Raw genomic sequence first — 13,426 nt, 5'->3', positions numbered from 1 at the left:
CAAACAACCCAATCAAAAAATGGGCAGAGGATATGAACAGACATTTTTCCAAAGAAGATATACAGATGGGCAACAGGCACATGAAAAGATGCTCAACATCACTAATTATTAGGAAAATCCAAATCGAAACTACAGTGAGATATCACCTTATACCTGTCACAATGGCTATAATTACCAAGACAAAAAATAAAAAATGTTGGAGAGGATGTGGAGAAAAAGGAACCCTCATACACTGCTGGTGGGAATGCAAACTGGTGCAGGCATATGGAAAACAGTATGGAGATTTCTCAAAAAATTAAAAATAGAAATACCATATGATCCAGCTATCCCATTACTGGGTTTTTATCCAAAGAACATGAAATCAACAATACAAAGAGATCTATGCACCCCTATGTTCATTGTAGCATTATTCACAATAGCCAAGACGTGGAAGCCACCCAAGTGCCCATTGACTAATGAATGGATAAAGAAGATGTGGGATATATATACAATGAAATACTACTCAGCCATTAAAAAAAAGACAAAATCATGCATTTGCAACAACATGGATGGACCTTGAGGGTATTATGTTAAGCGAAATAAGCCAGACAGAGAAAGACAAACACCACATGATTTCACTCATATTTGGAAGATAAACACACACATGGATAAGGAGAACAGATTTGTGGTTACCAGAAGGAAAGGGAGTGGGGGTGGGGTGAAAAGGGCAAAGGGGCACATTTGTATGTTGATGGATAAAAACTAGACTATTGGTGGTGAGCAAGATACAGTCTATACAGAAACTGATATATAATAATGTACACCTGAAATTGCACAGTTATAAACCCATATGACCTCAATAAAATAATTTAAAAAAAAAGAGAGATCGATCATTAGAGGGGTGAATATATGCATAGATATAGTATCAGGGAACTATAGCGAAAGTTTAATTAAACTGGATATGCAGATGTTCTTTGAATAAATATTTTGACTGTTCTGAATGTTTCAAATTTTTCACAATAAAATGTTGCGGGGAAACAAAGAGTGGGGCTAAAATTCATACTTGGCTCTTATTGACGTTAGTTAACCAGCTGAACATTAATGTTTACAGTCTGGATACTGCTAAACGTTGCAAAGAACACACAGAGAACTCTAATTTTCTCAGTTTAGAGGGATGTCGCCATACAAAAGTTCTCTCTGGGATGCTTACTTAGTAATAATATGGGGAAATTTTTTGTTGTTACTTAAAGATCAGCAAGGTGAGACTTCTTCAACAATTCTAAAGTATTACTCCACTTGTATACAAATGTGTGCGTTTATTGAAGACTTTCAAAGTCTGATTATGTTTTTAGTAGTAAGAACAAGAAAATGCAAGTACCAGTCTTTAAAAATAGTTTCCATATTGTTTAATTGTTTATGTGATATAATTATTCTAAGAAATTCAGAAAATATGACAACGACAACAACAAACAAATACATAGACAGAGAACAGATTCGTGGTTACCAGAAAGGAAGGGGGAGTGGCAGGGAGGGTGAAACAGGTAAAAGGGGACATTTGTATGATGACAAATAGCAGCTAGACTTTTGGTGGTGAATATGATGTAGGGTATACAGAACTTTAATTATAGTGATGTACACCTGAAATCTAAACGTTATAAGCCACTGTTACCTTAAAAAAAAACAAACCAGGGTTTCACTGGATCAGATCCTGGGCACCGACATGGCCTCACTCATCAGGCCATGGTGAGGCAGTGTCCCACATAGCACAACCAGAGGCACTCACAACTAGAATATGCAACTATGTACTGGGGAGGCTTTGGGAAGAAAAAAAAAAAAAGTAGATTGTCAAGAGTTGTTAGCTCAGGTGCCAATCTTTAAAAAAAAAACAACCATGGAAGAGTAAAAAAAAGGTATCTGTTAAAACACAAAAGAATGATTTAATATTCATTCATAATTCACTAAACTATAAGGATTCTGATGATATACACCTGAAATTAAAAAAAAATATTCTGGAAAAAAAAAGAAATTCAGAAAATACAGATGAATAAATAAATCATGTCTTACAATGGAATACTATGCAGTCATGAAAAGGCTCAGGAAGAGCTTTATGTGCTGATGTGGAGAGATGGACGTGATAACCACTGCCACCACCACAGCTATGAAAACCGTTTCCATTAACAGGGCCTAAATATTTTTCAGACACTGAGCACTTTGCAGATATTTATTAATTTTTCCCTTTACAACAACCTTATTATTAGATACCAAATACTATACTCTAAATGCAGACAAATTACTCTTGTAACTTTCTTACCCAAGGGTAGGACTTTCTGGCCCCTAAGCTTGAGTTGAATTTGGGACTGAACAGCTGAGCTCCATCTGACTATTCTGTCAGTCTGTAAGTCCCTGTAATCACTTTGTGGGCAAAATGAACACAATTTAAGATGTGAAGTTTCAACAAGATATTTTGAAACCAGTGAATATAAGGGGGCTGTCAATTCAACAAACTTTACCCAATGTTCTGTGGAAGAATAGTTCCTTTTGGTGGTCTAGACAGGCCCAAACATTCGCTCTGTATATAGACTTTAGTCAGTTTGTAAGAAGCATATGATGGGAACTTCTTAAAATTAATGTTATTTACCTGCTAGGATGTAAATGCTAAAAGGATGTGGTCTACATTACGGACAAGGGCTCTGTAAAATGTGATATTAGAAAATGGAAATTTTACGAGTTCTGGGAACAGAAACAGGTGATGTGAGTGAAATGGGGGAAAATTCTAATTTTTGCTGCATTGCTAGAACTTAAAAATCCAAAGTACTTTTTTAAAAAAATCATGAATAATAGACTACAACATTCCTGGGTTAATTGTGCTCACTTTGGCTCTATCAAGTTGCCTGTTCCTGAAAAATAACCCTTCTGCTTAAAACAGTGGTCCTTTCCACCGACTTTCACAGAACTCCACGCTATTGAGGCACTCGGAGTTGTCAGTCCAACTCCCAGCCTGGGGCATGAGTCACTGTGTATTGACTGGTTACGTCATCTAGCTTGGAGACTTCTAGGATGGGTGGCAGTAGAGTGTAGTGGAGGAAATCTCAAGAGATTTTGCTTTCAGATGGTTCTCTCTAGCTCTATGGCCTTGGGTGTTGCTTGGCCTCTTAAGATTTGGTTCAACTTATCTCAAAAATGAGAATACCTCATGGGACTGTTGGAAGAAATGAAGAAATCTCAAAAAAGACTTTGGTACAGTCCCTGACACAGCATCAATAACTATCTTCATCTTCATCATCATTATTGTCACCAGCATCACCTGGAGGAATAACCACAAGAAAGCTCTCATGGGGCAGAGAGAGTGATAAGACTCTGAGGTTATGTGTGATGATACCCCCCCCCCATTTTGAACTGAGGACCAGTCTCCATGAGCCCCTACTCTTCCTGGGTTCTCGTGAGAACTCTGTTCCCTGCATTTTTTCCCCCATTTTTTTTTATTGAGTTATTGATAGGTTACAATCTTGTGAAATTTCAATTGTACATTAATGTTTGTCAGTCATGTTGTAGGTGCACCACTTCACCCTTTGTGCCCACCCCCCACCCCACCTTTCCCCTGGTATCCACTAAACTGTTCTTGGTCCATAGTTTTAAATTCCTCATATGAGTGGAGTCATACACAGATTATCTTTCTCTTGCTGGCTTATTTCACTTAACATAATTCTCTCAAGGTCCATCCATGTTATTGCAAATGGAATGATTTCCTTCTGTTTTGCAGCTGAGTAGTATTCCATTGTATATATGTACCACATCTTCTTTATCCATTCGTCTGTTGATGGGCACTTAGGTTGCTTCCACGTCTTGGCTATTGTAAACAGTGCTGCAATAAACATTGGGGTGCACAGGACTTTTGGGATTGCTGACTTCAGGCTCTTTGGATAAATACCCAGTAGTGGGATGGCTGGATCGTATGGTAGTTCTATTTTTAGTTTTTTGAGGAATCTCCATACTGTTTTCCATAGTGGCTGCACCAGTTTGCATTCCCACCAGCAGTGTATGAGGGTTCCTTTTTCTCCGCAACCTCTCCAACATTTGTTGCTATTAGTTTTAGATATTTTTGTCATTCTAACGGGTGTAAGGTGATATCTTAGTGTAGTTTTGATTTGCATTTCCCTGATGATCAGCGATGATGAGCATCTTTTCATGTGCCTATTGGCCATCAGTATATCTTCTTTGGAGAAATGTCTGTTCATGTCTCCAGCCCATTTTTTGATTGGGTTGTTTGATGTTTTGTGATTGAGTTGTGAGAGTTCTTTATATATTAAGGATATTAAGCCTTTGTCAGATATATGACTTGCAAATATTTTTTCCCAGTTAGTGGGTCGTTTTTTTGTTTCAATCCTGTTTTCATTTGCCTTGAAGAAGCTCTTTAATCTGATGAAGTCCCATTTGTTTATTCTTTCTATTGCTTCACTTCTCTGAGAAGGCATGTTCCCTGCATTTTTAAGGAATTCTTATGATACTCTTCTCCTGTTTTGAAGGTTCCTTGACATCAAAAACACCTACCTCACACAAGTGCTTTGAGTAGTATGGCTTGACCAGAAAAACAAGAGTAAATCCACAAAAGAGGGAAACAAGCTAATTGATCTTCCCCTCTCCAGATTAAAGTCTCATTCTTTGAGTACAATATTAACCTACAGTTTAATTATGATTGTATGGTGATAAATACTTTCTCATACTTTATCTCATTCATTTCTTACTAGCAAACTTTGGAGGAAGATAGAGCAGGGCATACGTTATCATCCTTGTTCTCTAGATAAGGAAACAGAGAGAGAGAGCAACTAATTTGCCTAAGATGCACAGTTATTATTGATTGAAGTAAAATCAGAGTCTCCATGTATAGACTTCTGTTGTCTTTTCACTACACCAGAGAAAACAATATATGTGGCCACCTTCTCACTCTTCCCTTGTACAGACATCACCAGTCAACCACAACATTCTTTCCCACCACTTGCACTCATGCTAGAGTCGTTCTTATCACATGCTCCAGACAGCCATCACCATTTGAGTGTAAGGGGCACAAGAGATATAACAAACTTATTGGCTATTCCTGGACAAGACTATCTAGCCTTTATCATTGATCTCATCATCTAGTTCACTTGCCATATCAAAGCTAGAGGGAGGATCTTTTCCTTAGAAATCTTATACCAGGTCCTATTTCCAGTGGGTATGTGGTCAAGATTGATTGTATGCTCTTCTAGCTCAGAATCCTGGTCATTTTCATATCCCATAATCTGGAATTGAATGTGACACAGATAGACGTTGAGCCATGTTTTGATGGATGGTTGGATGGATGGATGGATTTAGCAATTGAATAGGCCCACAGAAGGAAGTCTATGGTGGAAAAGAGCCTCCGCTGCTGATGGTTTATAGACTTTTACTTGGGATGATGGCTTGACGCCTTTGTGTCTCCTATGATTGAGCTGTCAATCTAGAAAGCACTGTCCACCTTCCAAACACTATTTATCTCCATTAATCACAGGATATTATTAGACATTGTGCTGCTGAGGTAGCAGATTAGTTAGGGCTTTTAGTTCTGGGTCTGCAAAAGGATTTGGGGAAATGTGTTCTGCCCGGGGAGGGCAGGTACATGGTTTCTCTATTACTCTGGCCTGATGACAGCTGCTAGCACTCTGCTGAATGATCAATAACTGGCTGCCAGTCCAGTTACTCCTCGCTGGCTATTTTAAGGACTGCTACAAAGACCTGCCGTGCACTCATGAGAAAATATTCTGGAACAGGAAGCCCATTGTTCCTCCTCTATACCAGCTTTGACCTCAGTCACAGAGCCCAAACATGGATGACATCAAGGAGTCCCTTTAGAGGGGTACCTCTGAAAGCCATTTGTGATGGGCAAAGGATCAGCCATTCCCATGCACTCAGCCATCGATCAGAGTGTTAGCCCACTGGCGCCTAGACTTTGGCATTGTTGGTGAGAATTTGAGGTTCCAGCTATTTCTGCCTTCTCTGGATTGCTTTTCATTTTAGTTGCTTCTTTCCCAAATAAAGATAGAGGGAATTTGCAAAAGGTCCAGCCAGTCACCAAAGAGTCCCAATCTACAAGAAGAGTTGCTTTTACAAGGACAGATTTTTTAAAAATAGCATTTCTTTCCTTTACTTACTTCTTGGTTTATATAGAGAATCTCTGGAAAGGAGTTACAGGCCTGGAGAAATTTTTTTTATCTAATAAAAATGTGTGCGGGCTTGGAATTTATTTACTCTGCCATATGTGATAGAATTGGTATCACATATGTATTTCTATTTCCTGTACTCTCCTGGGGAACAGGTATTACAATCTCTTTTGTGGTAGCGATGACTAACAAATAATACTTAGTATACATTTCAGTTAACTTTATTTTTTTAAAAGTGAAATACTTCAATAAAAAGAGGGTATAGAGAATAAAATTAACCTGTGTATCTATCCTCAGCTTAGAAATAAAACATAATACATACAGTTCAACCTCCCAGTGATATTCTTTACTCCAACTTTCACCCCCACACCTAAGGGAGACACTATACTGATTCTGGTGTTTTCTGTTCTCATGCGTGTCTTTATGCTATGTGCATGTGTCAGTAGACAAAAATAATATTTTGTATGTTTTAAAATTTTATATAAATGGCATCAAATCAAATGTATCTTTCTGAGAACAGACTTACTGAATTCATCAGCATATATGTCAGACTTTTCCCCCATTGGTTTATGTAGTTTAAGTTGATTTCTGACATGAAGCAATGGATTTTTCCACGACTGATTTGAGTGTCAAAGGGGGGCAGTTTATTCAATCCCTACACCAGGCTAGATCTACCTTCCTGTTACAGGCTCTCATCACACTCTGCTCTTCTCTGTAGTGGTTAATCACATGCTCTTAATGATATTTTTTAATGATTAAATAATGAATAATTGTGTATTTATGACATGTCTGTCTTCCCTGCTAGAAGGTAAGCTCCCTGAGGGCAGGGACCATGTAGGACCTGCTCACCACTGTATCCATTACACCTAGTTCAGTGCCTGGCACACAGCAGGCAGATAAGTGGAGGGTGTGTTACTGCCTCCAGTATAAAACTCAGCTTCCTTAGAATTGCATAAAACATCCTTTGTCATCTGGTTCTCATTTCCCTTTCTGGGCCTCATTCCCGCCCTCCTGTGACCCGCCCCCTGCCTCTTTGTCCCAGTAAAAGACTGCAGTTCCTGAACTCTCTTGGGCCTTTTGCTTTTGCACAAGGTCCCCTCAGACTGGAACATCAACCCACCTTCGTTTGCCTATCAAACTCCCTGTCATCCTTCAAGACTCCTCTGAAATGGCCCTTCCCCTGGGAAACATCAGCAACAATTTTAGGCAGAATGCTGTGCTGCTCCTCTGTGCTCCCACAAGCACCATCAAATTTCTCTAGTATTTTATTTATTAATTTGTTGAAAAATATTTACTATACTCCTACTATGGGCCAGGCCTTTCTCTGTGTTCTAGAGATACAGAGACAAACAAGATAGGGCCCTATTATTTACAAAGAACTCAAGAGGATCTATGGAGACAACAAATGGGGTGATGGGACAGAGTGACTGGCAGTCTTCATTAGGGAAGTTATTAGGGGAAGTTCTGTCTGACGAGCTGACATTTGAGCTGAGACCTAAAAAGATGTGAACAGTCAGTCACATGAAGGGCTGTGGCAGTATTTTCCAGAACGCATGTTCTCATGCCTACTCCCCTACCATCAGGATAGGAAATGCTAATAATTTATCTGCTTCCCCAATGCCAGCAAACAACCATCCAAGTATTTCATGAATGAATGAATGAGCCAAATTAAGTTGGCTCAGAATGAACCTCAGTTATCAAACTTGCAACAGCCTCACCTCACATGAAATATTCACATCAACCCAAATCAGGCCCTTCTCAGGTGCTAATAGCTGTGGGAAGAAAGGAATTCCACTGAATCGTAAGACCTGGTGACACCCAAATGCAGAGAGAAAGTGGCTTGCCTTATTTTGGACTTTGCACGCTTGAGTAAAGTGATCCCATGCAGACACTTAGCACCAGGCCTGCAGCAGCCTCACTAACTTGTCTTTAAAAGTTCCACATTAAAGATAGTTATCGCAACAGAGTGGTCATCATGTGCCAGGCATGGCCTCACTTAATCCTCATTTTGCTCCCATTATTATCTCCAAGAAAATGGCGACTCATGGAGGCCTTACAGCTCGTGACAGCGCAGCCAGGGCTCACACCAGAGTCTGTCTCACTCAGAAGCCTGTGCTCTTATCCCTGCAACCCAGGGCCAGCTACCTGGGCATGTAACTGGTGCAGTTGCACGAGATCTTGTGCTTAGAAGGGCCCCGTGCTTGGTTTAACACTCTGCTGCCGCCATCTTGAAGTTCTTAATAATTTTTAAACAAGGGGATCCATATTTTCATTTGGCACTGAGCCCTGCAAATTATGTAACTTGTCCTGCCTACACCAACACACCAACACTATGTCCCACACCAACACAGTGGATGTGGTGAGCATACTGAGTTTTTGATAACCCTGTGTCAACCACCGCATGCACTGAAGTCCAAAACACAAACTCCTTTCCTTGAGATTTGTATGTTCAAATCTGAAAATACATAAATCTTTTTTCCTCATTATAAAAGTAATAGAGACAAGTATTGGAGGCGGTAGTCAAAGTGACTACAGTTTTGTCTACAGTGGAGCAAGGTTTTTTGTAAAGATTGGCACCTGAGCTAACACCTGTTGCCAATCTTTATTTTTTATTTTTATTTATTTATTTATTTTTCTTCTCCTGAAAGCCCCTCAGTACATAGTTACACATTCTAGTTGTGGCATGTGGGATGCCGCCTCAGCATGGCCTGATGAGCGGTGCCATCTCTGCGCCCAGGATCCGAACTGGCGAAACCCTGGGCCGCTGAAGCAGAGCGTGCAAACTTAACCACTTGCCCACGGGGCTGGCCTCTTTTTTTTTTTCTTCTTGGAGCAAGTTTTTATAAGGAGAAAGTTAATTACCTTGGGTATATAATTAAGCTCTGTGTCCTCTAATTAACTTTTGTATCCTGTTTATTTATACAAATTGTATCCTGTTAATTTATAAAAATTTCCCTATGCTTAGAATGATTTTTAGACTCCCTCGCAGATGGATGCCTAAAGAGAAAATCCAAGATGTTGTAGAACCTAGGGAAATTTTTGTTATTCTTGTAGTCTACTTTTGCTCAATTGTATGCTAGATAAGCATCTTTGATCTTTGACTAAAATATTAATATGTGTTGTGAAATATTCTTATTCCTCCTGATAAATATCCCCCACATTTCGAAAAGGTGGCCTAGCTTATATCTTGTACATTCCTTCTGTTGTCTCTAAATCCAGCCCATCTGCCCTAAGCCCCTTCCCTTTGCCAAAGCCAAAACTAGTCCCGGTGGGGTTTACCACTTGATTTCTTGTGCTGGTGATCCCTGGGCCTCTCTTGCCATGAGGACTCATATTGTGGAGGTTGCAGTGTTGTGGGCTGGTCAGGTAACTTCTGTTACTTAGCAACTTTCTCCTGCTTTGTTAAGTTGGGCTGTTCAATCTCCTTAATGAATAAGAGCATCAAGCCAGGTAATTGATGCCTGGACGTTTAGCTCATGAATAATTGACTGTCTGGGTAATCCTAGATACATTTCCTCGATCAGATTGTACAATGGAACAGTCATGTCATAGCCAGTGTTGAGTTTTTTTTTTCTTTCTTTCTTTTTTTTCTTTATCGGTTTTATGATGTCAGAAATCTGCTTTCTTGACCCAAAGGCCCAGGGGAACAATGGAAGCAGTGATCCTCCCAAAGCTGGGACATGCTTCCTCTTTCCTCAGCAAGAGTGCAGCATTTCCCCTTTAGTGTGAGCTTTGAACAGTTCCAGCTCTTCTTGGTTATCTTTTCGGGTATCTTTTCCCACATACATCGGGAAAGCATGTGGTCTAAGGGGAGAAGGGAACTGGGAATTGGATTTCCTTGGCAATGCCACTCACTCACTCTGCAGCTCAAGGCCAACCTTAGCTTGTCTGACTTATTTATTCATTTGTGCATTCATTCAACACACATGTTGAGCACCTCTGGTGTGCCAGGCACTGGAGATCGCACAAAAAGCAAGGTTGACCTTGTCTGCTTTCATGGAGCTTATATTCTAGTGAAAGTACATGGGTGGTAAACATGTAAACAAGTGAAGGAACAAGTAATTTTCAGACAGTGGTAAGTGCTAGGTAGGAAAATAAAAATGGAGTAATGGGATAGGGAGTGACGGCTGGGAGGACAGGGTAGATGGAAATAATTTTGATCTGGTGGTCAGGGAAGGTCAGGGAAGCCCTCTCTAATCAGGTGACATTTAAGCTAAGAACTGAAGGACAAAGAGGAGCCAGCAGGTGAAGAAGTGGGAAAAGAAAATTCTAGGTAGAGGAACATGAAGGCCAAGGTTCTGAGATGGGAATGGGCCTAGCACGTCTGAGGGACAGAGAGTGGGCTGTCGGGCCAAGACAGATGATGGGGAGCAGGTATGAGGTGAGGTTGAAGCCCACAGTGGCCACTCACCTTTGATAACTTCCAGGATGGCAAGAAACCCTGTGGCTTCCCCTTAGTCATAGGGGCCTGAATGAGGGGATATGGATGGAGCTGAACTTTTCAAAATATATGCCTCATCAATGGTACAGGCAGTGTCACGCTTTGCATTTGAAAATCAGATGTTGTCAACAAAACCCAGCTCAGGTTAATGCACTTATCCCACACATATTGATTGAGCTCTAGATAGTGTTTGAGATACTGGGTGTATAGAAATGACTGAAGCCAAGTCCCTCCCTCATCCCACTCACCTTCTATTAGCAAAATAGACAGTGAACTAACAAATAAGTAAAATAAAACTATGAGGTTATAAGATGATGAATGCTATGGAGACAAATAAAGCAGGAGGGGGCATAGGAAATATGGGGTGGGGGCAAGATAGTTGAAATTTATATGGTCAGGGAAGGTGATACCTGAAGGAAGTGTGAAAGACAGCCATGTGACTGTCTGTGGGAAGAGCATTCCAGATGGAGGGAAAAGCAAGTACCCACTTTTTTCTGGAAAACCTCCCTGCTATTGGCCTACCTCTAACCTGAGCTGTGTCCCCTTTTATAGGATTTTTATCAACATACTTAGCACTCTCCTGCTTACAACCTTTCACTGTACTTGGAATAAAGCACAAGTTTCGGACTGAGGTTTATAAGGTCCTACTTAATTCCTTCACCTCTCCAAACTCATCTCCCTTTCCTCTCCCTCTTGTTTCATTGGCTCCAAACCCAGTAGCCTTCTTCTTGGTCTTTGAACATGCAAACTCATTCCCAGGTTGGGGCGCAGCGTTTGCTATTCTCTCTGTCCAGAGACTCTTCCCAGAGATTGTCATAAGGCTGGTTCCTTCTCCTCATTCAGGTTTTAAGAACTCAGAGAAGGCTTCTCAGAGAATATCCCCCCAAGCCCTCTGGCCATTCCCTATCACGTAGCCACTCCCTGCTCCCAGCAGTTATCAAAGGCTCACCAATCAGGAAGACTTACCACTTACTCACAAAGGATGCAGTCATTTCCGTCTGCACTGAAACTGATCCATTATGTGTAAAATGCTCTTTGGAGAAAAAGGAGGTTATAAATGTGAAATGAAATGTAACGGAGTACCTATCTACCATATCATGAAGCCTACAGCCCTTTAGAATGTGACATTCATTTCCAGATCCTTCGATTTACCATCAGACCTGATTTTGAATTTTAAAAGATTAGGTTGGAAACACAGGCAAAATTCTTTACACCACTCAGGAAGTAGGATGCAAGAGCAGAAGAAATGGACAAACTGTCATTCTCACAGAAAGAAAAAATGTCTGAAAAAACAGTAGAGAAGAGCTTCCAGTTCTCTGTATTTCTAATCTTCTGGAATTTGAATGCTGAAACAAATGATAGGGCCAAACCTTCATTGTCCTATTTGTTAGATCAAAAGAGTTGTTTGAGAAATACAGTAAATTCTAGATAAATATACATGGGAAGAAATGGAATGAGGTAGTGTTTGTTTACTGTATTTTGTGTTGTTTGTAAAGTGATGAATTTTAGTAAAGAGAAGGCATCTATCTGTAAAACCCTTCCAGGTGAATGTATCAAAATATGTCAATGGCAAGGTCAAATTATGTCAAAGCCTGAGATAATCTTTTACCCCAGTTCACCCAAATGGGTTAGACCAGACAGAAGACATGGGTCTTGGAAGATGAGGTCTTCACCACCCCCACCACCCCCACTACCAACAGCACCAACGTCACTCCCCTTGCAAGTGTCACAAATGAATCCACTTGATCAAAACATCTCGATGCTCTAGGATAGCAACTCTTTTAGCAGTGCTGTGTTTAGGGCCACAGGACAAGCAAAAGAAATATAAACAGAAACTCATCCTTCAGCTCAAATTCAATGGGGAAGTAAATAGATCACTGTGGAAGTTTCTTTTACACCCACTTTTGGGTGGTACGTTATCAGAGCATGAGAAATTAAGGAGCTTTAAAAGGGAGCTGAATAGTTTCTTCTCTGTAAGGAATGCCTGCCCTTGGTCCCCCAGGGAAGAGAAAGGAGTCTGGTTAGATGGGGAAGGTTCTGTCGGTCCTACATCCTAACAGGAAGCTGCTCAACTTGGCCAGAGAGAACCCAATGAAGAAAGAAGGCCAGGGTGGTGCTCTCTGTCCCCCAGCCTGTCCATCCTCAGCCAACTAGGTAAGCACACCCTCTCTTCATTTCCAGAGGTTCACCCCCAAATGAGTCATTACTGTTATTTCCAGTTTGGTGGATTTTTTCCCTTTCAAATTCAGCAGACTCATCAATTATTTAGGGCTCAATGATGATCTCAGGCAGTGACACCTCTGCAGGTCTGTATGGCGTTTCTGAAGGCAAACCATCTGGCCTTCCTTAGCTTGTTCATCCCTGGGCTTCTCTCCCAGCTTGTAAGGTGTGGCGGCCCCGGAGAGAGCCAAAACCATCAATATTTCACAGCTTTAATTAAAGTAAGCCGAGAGCTGTCGGCCTCTGCAACTGGCTTCCTTTTCCAAAACAAGCGCCTGCCATCTTGAGCAGGGGGCGCAGAGAGAGAAATGAGAGTTTGGCTCAAGTTGGGGTGGGGGAGTGAGGGAGCCCAGGATTTCACTGACTCGGACCTCCTGGAGTTATAAACCCGCCAGAGTGGAGCGGTAAATACCGGGCACCGGCCGCGGGGCAGAAAAAAGGGAAAGGGAGCCGCCTTTGAGCTCTCTTTTGACAACTGTTGAAAGGCACTAGAAGTTGGCCGAGTTTGGGCTGCATCCACTAGTCTAATATGAATTAGCTCTGGAGTCTCGCAAAGGCTTCACAAGCCACGGTGGGGGAGGCGGAGGAGTCTGGGGGGGGGGGGGGGGGGGGG

This window comes from Equus quagga, chromosome 7 (genome assembly GCF_021613505.1).
Source record: "Equus quagga isolate Etosha38 chromosome 7, UCLA_HA_Equagga_1.0, whole genome shotgun sequence".
Classification (NCBI taxonomy): domain Eukaryota; kingdom Metazoa; phylum Chordata; class Mammalia; order Perissodactyla; family Equidae; genus Equus; species Equus quagga.
This window is presented reverse-complemented; position numbering follows the sequence as displayed.